We start from the raw sequence: 16,901 nt of genomic DNA, 5'->3' as shown, positions 1-16,901 counted from the left end.
TTTTTATTGTTACTTGAGAGTGTACTACTTCTACTTATACAAAAGTTAACTGTAAAACAGCCTCAGGCAGGACCTTCAGGAGATATTCCAGAAGAAGGCATTGCTATCCTAAGAGATGATAGTTCTATGTGTATTATTGCACTTGAAGACATTCCAGTTGAACAAGATACAGAGATGGAAGACAGTGATATGAGTGATGCTGATCCTATGTAGGCCTAGGCTAATGTGTGTGTTTGTGTCTTAGTTTTTAACAACAAAAGAAAATGCTTAAGCACCACATGTACTCACCAGCAAATTGGTATTAACTGATCAACACCTAAGTGGACATATAGTAATAACATTTATCGGGTGTCGGGCAGGTGGGGGGAGGGGATGGGTATATACATACATAATGAGTGCGATGTGCACCAACTGGGGGATGGACACGCTTGAAGCTCTGACTCAAGGGGGGAGTGGGGGCAAGGGCAATATACGTAATCTTAACATTTGTATCCCCACAATATGCTGGAAAAAATTTAAAAAAAAAGAAAATTAAAGTTTAAAAATGAATGAATTAAAAAATGTTTAAAAAGTAAAAAAATTAAATAAAAATAGAAAAAGCTCATATAATAAGGATATAAAGAAAAATAATTTGTATAACTGTACAATGTGTTTGTGTTTTAAGCTAAGTATTATTATAATACAAAAGAGTCAAAAGTTAAAAAGTTTTTAAAGTAAAAAATGTTATAGTAACCTAATGTTAATTTATTATTGAAGAAATAAAAATATTTTTAAATAAATTTAGTGTAGCTTAAGTATACAGTGTTTATAAAATCTAGAGTAGTGTACGGTAATGTTCCAGGCCTTCACATTCACTCACCACTCACTCACTGACTCACCCAGAGCAACTTCCAGTCCTGTAAGCTCTATTTATGGTATGTGCCCTATAAAGATATACCATTTTTGATCTTTTAACTGTATTTTTACTATACATTTTCTATGTCTAAATATACAAAACTTACTATTGTGTTACAATAGCCTACAGTATTCAGTATAGTCACATGCTGCACAGGTACGTAGCCTGGGAGCAATAGGCTATACAATATAGCTTAGGTGTATAGTAGGCTATACCATCTAGGTTTGCTTAAGTACACTCTATGATGTTCACCCTATGACAAAATTGCCTAACGATGCACTTCTCAGAACATATCCCCATCATTAAGCGATGCATGACCATAATTTGTTACAGCAATCACAGGAAATTAACACAAATTTGTATCTTCTTCTCTGTATACTCTGACACACACTGACCTCTATTTTCTTTGCACATAGTCCAACTCTATTTAGCACTTAATTATTCTTGAAGTAGCTCATTGTTTTATCTTTCTAGCTAAATTGTGAACTCTAGTGGGGACCAGGTTTTGACAGTAGGTGTTGATTTGATTAATTCTCATACAACAATTACAATAACAAGAACAACAACAGCAGCTAACATTTATTGAGTACTTACTCTGGGCCAACAAATGACTTTTGTAAGCACTTTATCCATATTAATAGCTCATTTAATTATCACAGCAATTTTGTGAGATATGTACCATTATCATCTCAATTTTACAGATAAGGAGGCTAAGACACAAAGGAGTTAAGTTGTATAAGGTAGCAAATGGCACAAAGAGATTTGAATCCAGAAATTTCAGCTACAGAGCCCATACTCTTAACCTCTACACTACATTAAGGACAAATTTAAGCAGATACATGTTAAAAATGAGTCTTCTTTTAGTTTTTATTATTATGTAAAAAATATTGGGGCTTTTATTCTGCTGAAGCCACCACCTTCCAGTAACTCGCCAAAATGAGGAATACCAAGGGAAAGAGGAGAGGCACCCGATCCATGTTCTTTAGGCCTTTTAGAAAACATGGAGTTGTTCCTTTGGCCACACACATGCGAATCTGTAAGAAAGGTGATATTGTAGACATCAAGGGAATGGGCACTGTTCAAAAAAGCATGCCCCACAAATGTTACCATGGCAAAACTGGAAGACTCTACAATGTTATCCAGCATGTTGTTGGAATTGTTGCAAACAAACAAGTTAAGGGCAAGATTTTTGCCAAGAGGATTAATATGGCATATTGTGCATATTAAGCACTCAAAGAGCTGAGATAGCCTCCAGAAACATGTGAAGGAAAATGGTCAGAAAAAGAAGGAAGCCAAAGAGAAAGGTACCTCGGTTCAACTAAAGCACCAGCCTACTCCACTCAGAGAAGCACACTTTGTGATAACCAGTGGAAAGGAGCCCGAGCTGCTGGAACCTACTCCCTATGGATTCATGGCATAATAGGCATCTCACACTTTGTAAGAAGCAATGGAAAGGAGCCTGAGGTGCTGGGACCTGCTCCCTATGAATTCATGGCATAGGAGATGAAACTAATAAAAGGCCACTGGACTTAGTTTCTCTTCATTGTGTAGAAGTGTGGTGTCCCCTTCCCCAAAGAAATATTTAAAGCAAATTTTAATTGTGTCCTAAAAAATAATTTGGGTCTCAGAAAGTGATTAAACTTTCCTTTCAGCCAAGAAGATATAACAGAGACCAGATTTCCCATACCTACTGCCTAAGAAAACTGGAAGACCAGACAAAATATGTGAAATAATAGGTTTCAACACATTGAACATCAGGTAGTGAAGGATAGTGATACCTGAGAAACAGAAGACAAATGAGATGAGCTGAGATTGTCTCAGCTTACCGATTGAGAGACTTTCTAGGTTGCAGCACAGGGAGAGAGAACCCAGGTGGAGCTAACAGACTTCCTGAATTAAGGAGATGGCTGAGAGTCCAGGAAAACTAAAAATTTTCAGGATAGAGTACAAGATAGAGAAAAAGTTGTGCAAAGCGACAACTCTAGAAATCTATAGAGAGTTACTCTCTAATATTCAGCAGAGGACTCATCAGCAAGTGAATGTGAGGAAACTACCAGATTCTGGTGGAAAGAACTATCCGAAAAGATCAGAAGGAACAGTATCCAGCACTTACACAAGCCTGGGCATAATGCTTATTTCCACCAGCCAGACTGGAAAACTTCATAATCCATGGTCATTGTGTAGAGTTCTTAGGAGGATCTTTTCTTAGTGGTGAAAAACAATTAGTTCTAGACTAAGCACTGACTGCTCTGGTACCAGCCTAACAAATCTCAAAATCAAGACCCCAAAAGATCAAACATTCCCAAGTAAATTAATTGTATTCCAGAACAAAGTTCAAGAATACTTATTGAAATACAAAAATATCTATCACAAAATAAAGTAAAATTCACATCTGGCACTCAATAAAATAGTTATTAGGCATACAAAGGAGAAGGAAAATACAATCCATAATAATAAGAAAAATCAATCAAAACATATCCAGAATTAATATAGATATTAGAATTAGTGAACAAGCTTATTGTAACTATATTTCATTATTGCAAGTATACTACAGATGTTCAAAATGATAAGTAGAGACATAGAAAAATCACAAATGAAATGTATAAAGCTACCATATCTGAGATAAAAAATATATTGGATGAGATTAATAGCAGATTAGATATTGCAGAAAAAAATTACTGAACTTGAAGACACAGCAATAGAAACTAAAAAATAAAACTCAAACAGAAAAAATAATTAAAAATCAAAATGAAAAGAGCATCTGTAATTTGTGGAACTACTTAAAGTGTCCTAATATACATGTAATTACAGAATGGAAGATGGATATTTGAGGAAATAGTAACTAAAATTTACCAGAAATAAAGGCTATTTTGTAATGATAAGGACGTTATTTCATCAAGAGCACATAACATGCCAAATGTTTATGTCCTTAATAACAGCCTCAAAGTACATAAAGAAAAAAAATAGAAATCTAAGCATAAATAGACAAATCCACAATTATAGTCTAAGATTTTAATACCTTTCTATCAATAATTGATATGATAAATAAGCAGGAAATGAGAAAGGATATATAGTACATTCAAACAAAACTATCAAACAACTTGACTTAATTAACATTTATAGAACATTCTACACAACAGCAGCAGAGTACACATTCTTTTCAAGTACAAATATTCACAGAACATTTACCAAGATGCACCATATTCTGGACCACAAACACAAACCCCTTTAAAAGAATTTAAATCATACCAAGTATACAATTTTTACAACAGAATTAAATTAGAAGTCAATAACAGAATGATCTTTTTGAAATACCCCAAATATTTGAAAGCTGAACAACATACTTCTACATAAACAAAGGGTCAAAAAAGAAATCAAAAGGGAAACTTAAAAAAAAATACTTTGAACTGAATGAAAATAAAACACAACATATTAGAATTTGTGGGATGCCACTAAAGCAGTATTAATGGTGAAATCTATAGCACTAAATGCCTACATTAGAAAAGAAGCAAGTCCTTAAATCAATGACCACAAATTTTTTTTAAAAAAAAGAAGAGCCAAGTAAGCAGAAGAAAGGAAATAAGAAGTAGCAAACCAAAAATCAATAGAAAAGAAAACAAAAAGAAAAAAGAAAAATCAATGAAACCAAAAGCTGAGTCTTTGACAACAGCAATAAAACTAAGAAATTTCTAGTCTGCTTTATCAGGAAAAATGAAAGACAAAATAACTAACCAATATCAGGAGTGGGAATAGTATCATCACTACAGATTACTTAGATATTAATATATGGAAAGATATTAAGGGAATATTAACAACTTTATGTCAATAAATTTGACAACATAAATAAAAAGAAAAAATTATTTGAAAGATACAAACTAACAAACTTAACAAAAAAGAAATAGATAACATGAGTAGCTCTATTAAAGAAATTGAATTAAAACTCTTTCCAGAAAGGAAATTCCAGACCTGAATATCGTCACTGGTTAATTCTATCACATATTCAAAGAAGGATTAATACCAATTCTTCACAAACTCTTCTAAAAAATAAAAGGAAAGAACACTCTTCGACCTATTTTATAGGTCCAGTGTTATATATATACAAAAACCAGACAAAGACATCAGAAGAAGACTGCAGACCAATATTCCTTATGAATATAGATACAAACATCTTTAACAAAATACTAGCAAACCAAATCCAGCAGCATATAAAAATAACTATACACCATGACAAGTGGAATTTATCCTAGTAATGCAAGGTTGAATCAGCATATGAAAATCAATCCATGTAATGCATCATGATAATTGGATACAGAACAAAAGCCACATGACAATCAATAGACACAGAAAAATGATTTGACAAAACCCAGCACTCATTCATGTTAAAAACATTCAACAAGCTAGGAATACAAGGAAGCTGCCTTAACCTGATAAATGGCTTTTATGAAAAACCCACAGCTAATAACCATATTTAATGGTACAAAGAGACAATGCTTTTCCCCTAAGGTAAGAAATAATACAGGGATATTTGTTCTTACCACTACCACTTAACATTGAAAGGAGGTTCTGACTAGTGTATTCAAATAAGAAAAAGAATAAAAGATATTCAAATTGCAATAGAAGAAGTAACTTTCTTTCAATTCATAGATCACATGATCTTGTATATAGAAAATCCTAAGGAATCCACAAACAGACTATTAGAGTTAATCCATGAATTCAGTCAGGTTGCAGGATACAAGACCAATGTTTTTTTTTTTTTTTTATTTCAATACATTTAGGGAGTACAAGTTGAATTTTGTCACATGCATATATTATATAAATTATATAAAGTCTGGACTTGTAGTGTACAAGATCAAAAATTTTTAAGAAGTTGTATTTTTATATGTTAGCAATGATGAATAGGAAATTAAAGTGTAAAAAGTACAGTTTATAGTACATAAAATATTAAATACTTTGTGATAAAGCTGATATACGATATACTGGACCTGTACTAGGAAAAATCATAAAACATTGCTGAGAGAAATTAAAGACCTACATAAATGGAAAAATACACTTTGTTCACAAGGTCAGAAGGCTCGACATTGTTAAGACATCAATCCTCCCCAAATTGACCTATAGATTCGATGCACTGTCAACCAAAATCCCAGCAGTCTTTTATGTAGAAGTTGACAAGCTGATTCTAAAAATAAACTTCATATGGAAATGAAAAGGGCCTAGAGTAGCTAAAACAACTTTTTTTTTTTTTTTTTTAGAGACGGGGTCTCACTCTTGCTCAGGCTGGTTTTGAACTCCTGACCTTGAGCAATCCGCCCGCCTCGGCCTCCCAGAGTGCTAGGATTACAGGCGTGAGCCACCGCGCCTGGCCTCAAAAACAACTTTTAAATAGAAGAACAAAGCTGGGGGACAAGCACTAACTGATTTCAAAATTTATTATAAAGCTACCGTAATTAAGACAGTTTGGAATTGGTATAATGATGGACAACAAATTAATATAACAGAATAGAGAGTCCAGAAATAGACACATACATATATGGACAATTGATTTTTAACAAAGTTTCAAAAGCAATTAGTTGGAGAAAAGAGACTTTTGCAAAAATAAGAACTTTGAGTCATACCTTGCACTGTATGTAAAAATTAACAAAAAATGAATCATAGACCTAAATGTAAAAGCTAAATCTATAAAACTACTAGACATTACATAGAATAAAATCATTGTGTCCTTAGATTATGCAAATATTCTTAGATATGACACCATAAGCACAATTCATAAAAGAACAGCTTGATAAACTAGACCTTATTAAAATTGAAAACTTCTGCTCTGCCAAAGACACTGTTAAGAGAATGAAAAGACAAGCCATCAACAGGGAGAAAAATCTCTGTAATGCATATATGTGACAAAGGATTTGTATCTAGAATATATAAAGAACATCCAAAAGTTAACAATAATAAAATAAACAATTTAATTAAAAAATAGGCAAATATCTGAACAGACATTTCACCAAAGAAGACATGTGGTAGGAAATAAAAACATGAAATCATGCTCATCATTATTAGTGATTAGGTAAATACAAATTAAAATCACAATGAGATACCACTACACAATACTAGGTTGGTTAAACTTTTAAAAACAAAGTACAGATTTGGAAATCAGAAAGATGGTGAAATAGGATTTTCCATCACTCTTCCCCCCCACAGAAACATCAATTTGAACAACTATCCATGCATGAAAATACCTGCATAAGACCTAAGGAAACCAAGTGAGAGATTATAGCACCTGGGTGTAGCACAGAATAAGAAAAGATGCATTGAAGAAGGAAGAAAGGATAGTTTTACCTTACCCATATTACTCTCCAAATCTAGGCATCCCAGTGTGAAGAGAGATACCCTTCAGTTGAAAAAGGAGAGGGAAGCAAGCACTGGACATTGTCTCATATCCCAACACCAGGCCTAGCCCAATAAAACTCAATACTGTGCAGGCCCCCATGATCCCAGACTCTAGGCTGGTGCCCTCAGACTGAGCCTCCAAGCCTGCCTTGGGGCCAGGCCAGGTCCCTCAGAACCAGGCTCCACACCTGCTCTGAGGACTCAGCCTCTGGGCTTGTCCTTCTTCCAGGCCAACTCTAGTAGCTTCAGGCTCTGAACGAGCCCCAGTACAATGCTGGCTCCAACAGCCATATTCATCAGAGCGGCACCTGTGGGTCCAGCCTATAGGCTGGCTCCTGTGGTCTCAGGCTCCAAGCCTGACCCAGGTTCCAGACCACCTCAGCACCAGGATAATCCTCACAAATTCAGCCTCCAATCTTGCCCCAGTGGCCTGAGGCTCTGGACTGCCCACAGCAATGGGCTAGCCCCTACCACCCCAGGCTTCAGGTCTGCCCCCAGCACCAGGCTTGCCCTCAAAGCCCTAGTCATTAGGCTGGCACCTGTGGGTCCAGCTTCTATGGCTCCAGGCTCCAGACATGCCCCTGGTTCCAGACCACTGCAGTGCCAGGTCAACATCCCTGGCCTCAGGCTCCAGGGTGGCACCCACAGACATAAGCTCTGAGCCTGCCTAGTGCTGGGCCAATTTTTAGGGCCCCATACTCCAGCAGACCCAGGGTACAGGCCAGCCCCCACAGCCCCAGGCTCTAGGCCAGCCCCTATGGCTCCTGACACCAAGCCAACACCCATGATTCTAGGCTTCAAACTGGCCCTTGCATAGCCAGGCTCCATGCCTACCTCAACAAAAGGCTGGATACAGACTCCAGATCAGTTCCAGTGGCCACTGGCTTCAGTAAACTCAAGGTCCAGGCTTATTTTCAGCAGGCCCAGGGCTTAGGCCCACTATAGTAGACCCTGGTGCCAAGCCAAGCCCTACAGACTGAGGCTCCAGGACCACCCCTGCAGACCCAGGCTCTAGGTCATCCTCATGGACTCAGGACCCAGACTTGCCCTGAAGACACATGCTCTAGGGTCACCCCAGTGCTAGACCAGTGCCCAGGTACTCATGCTCCAGGCCCACTACAGTACCAGTTCAGATCCTTTGAACTCAGGCTCCAGGCCCAACCCTGTGGACCCAATCAATGGATCCACCCCTGTTGATATTGGTTCCAGACCCAACCTGCTGATCCAGGCATAAAGCCAGCCTGCCTGAGGACTCTAGCAGCAGGCCTACCCTTGAACCAAGACAGTCAACCTGCCCAGAATTTCTGAATGGTCTGACTGGTAAAGGAATTTCTCAGACAAAGCCGGTATGTAAAGACTGGAATAAATTTCCACTACTTCAAATATGCAAATGTCAGCCCATGGCCACAAGGATCAAGAACAATCAGGGAAACATGACACCACCAACAGAACAAAATAAAGCACCAGAAACTGACTCCAAAGAAATGGAGATTTATGAACTGTTTCACAAATAATTCAAAGTTATTGTTTTAAGAAAGCTCAGTGAACTTCAATAAAAGGCAGAGAAACAATTTAATGAAATCAGGAAAACAATAAACAACCAACATGAGAAACTTAACAGAGAGATTGAAATTATATATATAAAAAGGACCACAACAATTGTTGACAAGGATGTGGGGAAACTATTACTCTTGTATACTCCTGGTGGGAATGTAAAATGCTCCAACCACTTTGGGAAACAAAATTGGTAGTTTCTTAAAAAGTTAAGTGTATACATAACTTATGATCCAGTATTCCCCTCCTCAGCATTTACCCATGAAAAATGAAAGCCTATGTCCATGTCAAGACTTATATATAAATATATTTATAGCAGCATTGTTGGTAATAGCCAAAACATCCTAAGTGTCCATAATCAGGTAAATAGGAAAGCAAAACATGGTATATCTATACAATGGAATACTACATGGCAGTAAAAATGAATGAACTATTAATACATGCCACAACATGTTTGAATCTCAAAATAATTATGCTGCATGAAAGAAGCCAAACCACAAAGAGTGCATACTCTATGTCTTAGTTTGTTTTATATTGCTATAAAAGAATATGAACTGGGTAATTTATAAAGAAAAAAATATTTCTTACAGTTCTCAAGGTTGAGAAGTCCAAGACTGAGGAGCCCACATTTGGTGAAAGCCTTCTTGCTATGTCATCCCATGGCAGAAGGTAGAAGAGGAAGAGAGTGGGGAGGGGGAATCTCATCCTTAATCAGGAGACCACTTCCATGACTACTAAGGTAATGATGTTAATCCATTGATGAGGGTGGAACTCTCATGGCCTAATCACTTCTTAATAGTTCCACCTCTTAATACTGTCACTATGGCAATTACTTTTAACATGAGTTTTGGAGGATACATTCAAATCATAGCACTGTATCATTCCATTTATATAAAATTTTAGAAAATGAAAACTAATATGTAGCTACAGAAAAAAGATCAATTGTTATTTATAGGGAAGGAGCAAGAACAAGAAATTATAAAGGCACAAGAGGAAACTTTTGGATATGATGGATATTTTCACTATCTTCATTGTTGTGAGACTTTCACAGAAAATATATGTATGTATGTGTATACGTATGTGCAATATGCATACACACACACATACAAAGTGCAGTTTATTGTATGTCATACATACATATTGTATGTATACCTGAATAAAGCTATTAAAACAATAAAACAAAAAAAACAAATGAAAGTAATTAAATTGCTCATATGTATAGCTGGAATTTTTACAGTTTCCATAATCTAATTCAAGCAGTAACCCATACAGCTCAAGCAGCAGTTAGTAAGCAGTGTTTTTAAAGTCTCAAACTACTGCTTTTCTTTCCCATTTGGAAAATATAACAAGTAAAGATCATGATCCAGCTATGTTTTCCAGGGCTGGACAGAACCTCAAACATTTCTCCTATCTCCACCTCCATCCCCCGCTCAGTTCTATGCATCTTCAGCTTTTGTTTGAAAATATTTACTGAACAACTTCTATATTCCAGGCACTGTGTTAGGCAGGGGTGGGAGTTAGGGTGTCAGATGCAAGAGTGAATAAAACACAGCCCTAGCTCTTAAAAACCTCTAGTGGTAAATAGGACAAAACGACATCCAAGTGTAAAGAACTATGTTTGTTTTCCATGCCCTGGTGCCATTCTGTGCTCTTTCTCATTCCTCCTATTTGAAAAAAGGTTGATCAGGTATGAGTTTGCTATCCTTCAGTGTCAACAAATCTCTAACAAGGACTAAGGCAGTGAGTGCCTGCCTATTTATTCCCTGGAGCTGCTGGGAGACAAAATGCCTGGGAAACAGGAGCCTTTACTGCCTCTTGCTCTTGCCTGAATTCATAGTCTTTATCAGAACTATGAGTCTCAGTTTGCTTGAAAACATGAATGAAGATCCTGGGGATCCAGAGACCATTGAAAACTCCACCTAGATTTTCACCTCTCCAACTCTCCAGCTTCATTTAGCCCCATATATGTGCCACCAACCCCACCCAATCTGGCTGAACAATATGGCCTAGAATTTGTGCTGCTAGGAGTCCCTTGGATACCCATGACTGGTCCTTTAGGAGAAGGTGACTCTTCAGAAAGTTATCAGGTGTGGAAGTCCAAGATTATGAGAAAACATGAAGAAGGGGTAGCAAATGACAGGTGCCTCATCCCAGAGTCTGAGGATAAAAAGAAAAACAAAGCATTTAATCTAGCTATGTGTCATAGTTTGAAGAATTAGTCATATACATTAACTTCCAAACGTATGCCTCCTGTTGAGTATAAAGCACAGTTATTTCTATGCAAATGATTCAGTATGTATCAGAATAATTTAGTTAAAAGATGCATTTGATCATAACAACAAAATCTGTTCATAAATACTCAAGCTCCAAAGTGATTTCTTCCATACAACCACTTTAGAACACATGTTTCTTTAGGGCAAAAAACAGTAGTGTCACATCCTGTTGATATTGAAGCAAAAAATCTTTGTTATTTTTGATGAGTAATAAGCTGCAAAGGTATGGTAAATTCAGAAAGTCCTTTCCTGGACTTCATCAATAAACAACTAAATTTGGATACCATACAAAATGAGTTTGGGTGCACAGAAAAGCATATTTTTAAAGTTTTAAATTTTTTAATTTAAAATTAATCTAAAGAAGTCCTCTTAAACAGATGGAAAACGATACCATGCTTGTGGATCAGCAGAATCAACATTGTTAAAATGTGTATACTACCCAAGGTGATCTACAGGTTCAATGCAATACCTATTAAAATACCAACATCATTTTTTGCAGATCTAAAACATAATTCTATGCTATGCTAATAATTCTAGAAGACCCCATATAGCAAAAGCAGCCTTAAGCAAAAAGACCAAATTGGGAGGCATCAATTTACCAGACTTCTAACAATACTATAAGGCTATAGTAACCCAAACAGCATGGTATAGGCACAAGAACAGAGACATAGATCAATGGAACAGAAGTAAGAACCCAGATATAAAAGCATCCTCATATAGCCATCTAATGTTTGACAAAGTAGACAAAAACATACACTGGGGGAAAGATTTCCTATTCAATAAATGGTGCTGGGAAAACTGGATAGCCACATGTAGAAGACTGAAACAAGATCCACACCTCTCACCTCTCACAAAAATCAACACACAATGGATAGCAGACTTAAACCTTAGGCACAAAACCATAAGAATTCTAGAATAAAATGTTGAAAAAAACTCTTATAGACATCAGCCTAGGAAAAGAATTTATGAAGAAGTCAAAGGCAATCACAGTAACAATAAAAATAAATAAATGGGACCTGATCAAATTAAAAAAATTCTGCACAGCCAAGGAAACTATCACAAGAGCAAGCAGACAGCCTACAGAATGGGAGAAAATATTTGCTCTCTACACATCTGATAAAGGGCTAATAACTAGAATCTATATAGACTCAGGAAAATCAGCAAGAAAAAACCAAACAACCTTATCAAAAAGTGGACAAAATACATGAGCAGAAACTTTTCAAAGGATGACAAATGGCCAACAAACATATGAAAAAATGCTCAGCATCTCTAATCACCAGGGAAATGCAAATCAAAACTACAATGAGATATCACTTAACTCCAGTGAGAATGGCTATTATTAAAAAGTCCCAGGCCTGTCGCAGTGGCTCACACCTGTAATCTTAGATTTCTGGGAATCCAGGGTGGGAGGATGGCTGCAGCTCAGGGGTTCAACACCAGCCTGAGTACAGTGAGACTCCGTCTCTAGAGACAAGAAACAAACAAAAAAGCCAAAAAAATACACAAAACCAGAAAACCCAGCCAGGTGCCATAGCATTCGCCTATATTCCTGGCTACCTGGGAGGCTGAGGCAGAAGGATCGCTCATAGCCCAGGACCTGGAGCTTGCGGTGACTACAGTCACTGCACTCTACCCAGGGACACCGAGTGACACTCTGTCTCAACAACAACAAGAACAACAAAACCAGGGAAATAGTCCCCAAACAGCAAATATTAATGTGGGTACACAGACATAGGAACATTCATCCACTGCTGGTGGGACTGCAAACTAGTACAACCTCTGTGGAAAGTAATATGGAAATACCTCAGAGAGCTAAAAGTAGAACTATCATTTGACCCAGCAATTCCATTACTGGGCATCTACCCAAAGGAACAAAAGACATTCTCTAAAAAAGACATCTGCACCTGAATGTTTATAGCAGCACAAGTCACAATCACAAATATGCAGAAACAACCCAACTGCCCATCAATACATGAGTGGATTAAAAATATGTTGTATATGTGTACCATGGAGTTCTACTCAGCCACAAAAAACAATGGTGATCTAGCACCTCTTTTATTATCCTGGATAGAGCTGGAGCCCATTCTACTTAGTGAATGAAGTATCCCAAGAAAGGAAAAACAAGCACCACATGTACTCACCATCAAATTGGTATGAACTGATCAACACTTAAGTGCACATATAGTAGTAACATTCATTGGGTGTTGGACAGGTGGGAGGGGGGAGATCGGGATGGGTACATTCACACCTAATGGGTGCCGTGCACACTGTCTAGGGGATGGACATACTTGAAGCTCTGACTCAGGTGGGGAAAAGGCAATATATGTAACCTAAACATTTGTACTCCTGTAGATGCTGATATTTAAAAAATCTTATATTAAAAAATTAATTTGTAGTTAATCTGTATTTAGGTGTGGTCATGTAACTTGCTTTGGTCAATTACACGTAAGAATAAGTGATGTGTGCCACTTTTGGGTGGAAAACGTAAGAGCTAGCATGTGCTTTGCCATGTTTTCTTTATCTATCTGGTATGGTGACCAGCAACATTCTAGGTAGTGATTTCTATATCAGCCTTGGTCTCTGAGTAACTAAAATTAACAAAGCTCTCTGTTAACCCTCAATATTCATGGAACATGAGCAAAAATAAACCTTTGTTTATTATAAAACAAAAGAACTCCTCTCACCCTCCTATGATCAATGTTTTTACCTGTTTCCAACATATGTACACTTTTTTAAATTGCTAAATTACTGGTACTTCACCTTGAGCAAAGATATTCCTGTCTCCTGAGCACCTCAAAAGATGTAGGCTATTTTCCAAATATTCCTGATGCTTCTGGAGAAGAGGGCATCTGAAGATGCACTGACATTGGGATAGCTATCTGTTGATTGAAAGTAAAGGACAAAGTTACTCTTATGTTTTGAGTGGGGTTCCTTCGGAGCTGGAAATTCTGGAATACCCATGCAGATCTGAGGCCTCTGCAGCTATCATTTTGAGCCTTATTTGCTCCTTTCTTATCTGGTCTTTTTTTGCTCGATTACATTTGATAAGTAGATTTGGGAAAAATGATTCTGAGCCTTTAAAAAGCTTTACTAAAAAGGGGTTCAATAGCACTGTTCTTTTCACCCTGTGCTTTGCCAAGTTGTGAAATTTTCTAGAATTATCCAAGGCCAGTGAGATCTATCCTTGGCCCATACATGCTTTCTCTATTGAAGTTGTTCAAAGAATGAGCATCACATTTCACTTTAGGACACTCATTCTTTTCTGTACCAAAGTTCAATGAAGTACAGTGTTGGGATGAACATTGGCCTAGAGTTAAAATCCCTGATTCTCATTTTCCTAATTTGTAAATCAGTAGAATTGAACTACATCTTCACAACCACAATCTCTAAAGTTCCTTTTCTTTCTGATATTCAGTGATTTTTCAATTCATTTACATATTCATTCAGTCATCAAATATTTACTGAGCATGTGCTATGTGCCAGACACTGCACTAAGTAGAGGTGTGTTGGGGAAGTCAGATACAAGAGCAAATAATACATGGTATTATTCCGTAAAATAGCTCTAATGGTTTTCTTTTCATGTTGTATTAAAGGCCTTGAACTTTTTCCTTAGGGGATGATGAGCCATTGGTGAGTATATTTTGGTGGAGGAATGAGATCTTATTTGCATTTTAGAAAGCCAGATCAGCATAGTGAAAATGACTGAAAAGGCTGTTGCAGTAGTTCCTGACATAAGTGAGGAGAGTTTGAGCTAAAGAGAATGGAGAGGAAGGGACCTATTAACAGTTATTCAGCAATGTTAAATCAGAAAAATTTGAGGGCCCCTTAAGTGCTTGGCATTGTTACCATTGTGGAGCATGCAAAATAGTATGAAGATCTGTCTCTGCCTTCACAGCTTGGAAGCCGTACGTACTCCCTTAGAAAAAGTCAAGAAAAACAAATATTTCACTGTGGAGCAATAAGTCTGAAAAATAATAATGTGTAAGATGGGGAGCTGTTTCAAGCTAGTTGTGATAACTAATTCTTCTCCTTCTGAAGTAGATGCTAAGTACCACAGGGTAAGGAAAGGAAAGAAATATATACCAACTAGAGAAGTTAAGCACAACTTAATAGAAAAAGGGGGCAGAATATCTGTGGTAGGGAAAGAAATGTGTGATGACAATAAGGCATAGGTTGAGAGTTCCAAGTGATTTGCTGGTGGGATGGCAAGTGATTGGGTGAGAGAGTGGTGTGGGATAGATGGTTCAGCTACAGTTGAAGATAAGATTGAATTATATAGGTTGGAGTCAAATCCAAGAAAGTGACTAAAGCTGTGCTAGGTAACTAAGACTCCCAGAAAGATGGCAGGATGGGAGTTTTCTACCATCATCTCCCCACAGTGTACCAATTTCAATAACCAGCTATGGAAAAGAGTACTTTTGTGGAAGTCCAGGATTCCAGTGGAGAAGTTCCAGTGCACTGTTGGAGCAAAAATCTGAGGGTAGACACATTAAGGAGGGTAAGAAGAGCAGTTTTACTTTATCCATGTCACCCCTTCCCCAAGGCAGCACAGCTGAGTGCCAAGAGAGACCCCCTCAATCCATGACTCCTCAAGTGGAGAAAAGTGAGAGTGTAGTGAGTGAGCACCCAGTATTTCCAGCTGTGTGGGATGCTACCCAAGAGGCCCATCTCTTTCTTGCCCCACATAGAATACTAGGGGGATCAGCACAGTTGAGTGGCTGTGAGATGTTTAAAAGTCAGGAAGATGGGTAAAAGAGTAGAGTTTTTTTAAAATGTGATTAAATTTAAGTTGCTTTCAGCTTAAAATAAGCTTTTAAAACTGTAAGATATTTTATTTAAGCTTCATGATAACCAGAAAGCAAAACCTATAGTAGATACACAAAAGAGAAAGGAAAAGGAATCAAATCATACCACTACAGAAAAATTATCAAATCACAGAGGAAGATAGTAAAATATGAAGAAATGAACAAAGGAACTATAAAACATTAAGAAAACAGTTAACAAAATAACAATAGTAAGTCCTTGCCTATCAATAATTATGTTAAATGTAAGTAGACTAAATTCTCCAATCAAAAAACATAAAGTGGCCGAATGCATTAAAAACAAACAATACCCAGCCATTTGCTTCCTATAAGAGATTCGCTTTAATGTTCACAACACAGGCTGAAAGTGAAGTGATGGAAAAGAATATCTTACACAGATGAAAACTAAACGAAAGCATGGAAACTATACTTATATTAGGCAAAATGGATTATATGTCAAAAATTATAAATTATAAAGAGATTATAAGTCAAAAACTGTGGCAAGGGATGAAGAAAGTCATTCTATAATGATAAAAGAGTCAATTAATTAAGAGAACACAACATTTAAAAATATATATGCACCCAACATTGGAGCACCTAAATACATAAAGTGATTATTAACAGATATTGACAATTAGAAATTGGCAGCAATACAATAACATTAGGGGACTTCATTACCCCACTTTCAACAAGGGCTAGATCATCCAGACATGAAATTGTCATGGAAACAACACACATGAGCTGCACCATAGACCAAATGAACCTAACAGACATATAGAGAACATTCCATCCAACAGCAGCAAAATACATGTTCTATTAAAGTAAACATGGGATATTCAAAGAATCAGAAAAAGAATAACAAACTAAGCACAAACACAGCAGAAATAAACAAAATAGTAAGCAAAAAATAATAGAAAAGATCAATGAAACTAAGAGCTGGTTTTTAAAAAAGATAAACAAAATCAACAAGCCTTTAGTTAGAATAAGGAAAAAGAG

The sequence above is a fragment of the Microcebus murinus genome, chromosome X (genome assembly GCF_040939455.1).
Source record: "Microcebus murinus isolate Inina chromosome X, M.murinus_Inina_mat1.0, whole genome shotgun sequence".
Taxonomy (NCBI): domain Eukaryota; kingdom Metazoa; phylum Chordata; class Mammalia; order Primates; family Cheirogaleidae; genus Microcebus; species Microcebus murinus.
This window is presented reverse-complemented; position numbering follows the sequence as displayed.